Source organism: Pterocles gutturalis, unplaced genomic scaffold (genome assembly GCF_000699245.1).
Source record: "Pterocles gutturalis isolate BGI_N339 unplaced genomic scaffold, ASM69924v1 scaffold48217, whole genome shotgun sequence".
Lineage (NCBI taxonomy): Eukaryota > Metazoa > Chordata > Aves > Pterocliformes > Pteroclidae > Pterocles > Pterocles gutturalis.
This window is the reverse complement of record NW_010109454.1, coordinates 1-867: the sequence shown is the minus strand read 5'-3', so window position 1 is coordinate 867 and position 867 is coordinate 1.

The following is an 867-nucleotide window of genomic DNA, read 5'->3' as shown; positions in this document are numbered from 1 at the left end:
GAAAGAGAATCGGTATTACCCCATGTTTATTTATTAAATAAATGAGAAATATTGAAGTGACTTGCATCAGGTCACTTGGACTCTCTGTGGGATTAAAGTACAGGTTTCTTCATCCCATTCCATGGCTCACCAGACCAGTCTTTCCCCCTTTCCCATCTTTTAAGAAGCAGAAAACTGTAGCAACTGGGAAAGCAAACTACATGAAGGGAAGAAAACTGCAATTTTCCTAATCCTTTTTATGATCCCTGAAACTACGTTTAGCTGCCCCTCTCTTCCAAGGTCATCTAATTGATAGGAATCACATAGTGTAGGGTTAATTTCTCTGTCAAACTTTTTCCCTTTTAAAAAAGATAGATGCTGTCCTGGTTTCAGCTGGGACAGAGTTAACTTTCTTCATAGTAGCTAGTGAGAGGCTGTGTGTTGGATTTGGGTTGAGAAGAAGGCTGATCACACACTGATGTTTATAGTTGCTGCCAGGACAGTCAAGGACTTTTCAGCTTCTCTGCTGTGCCAGGGTCTGCAGGTGCAGGAGAAGCTGGGAGGGAGCACAGCCCCAATTACTAGCTTAGGATTCAACCTTACGTTTAGGATTGAGACCCAAATTGGCCAATGGTCTATTCCATATCATGCACGTCATGCCTAGTATATAGATGAGATGAGTATATATCCAGAAGTTCTCTCTCTCTGGGTTGCCCCTCCCTCTGGGTCATCTCCATCACTCAAGGTCGTCGCGCTCTCAGTCATCTCTTGGTCTCTCAGACACTCAGGCTCTTCTCTTTCCAGGATTGCGGTTTCAGGACTCTCCCTGTTCCAGGATCGTTAGCCAGGAGCCTTGGTCATCAGATGGTGAGCAGTTTCACTGTGTAT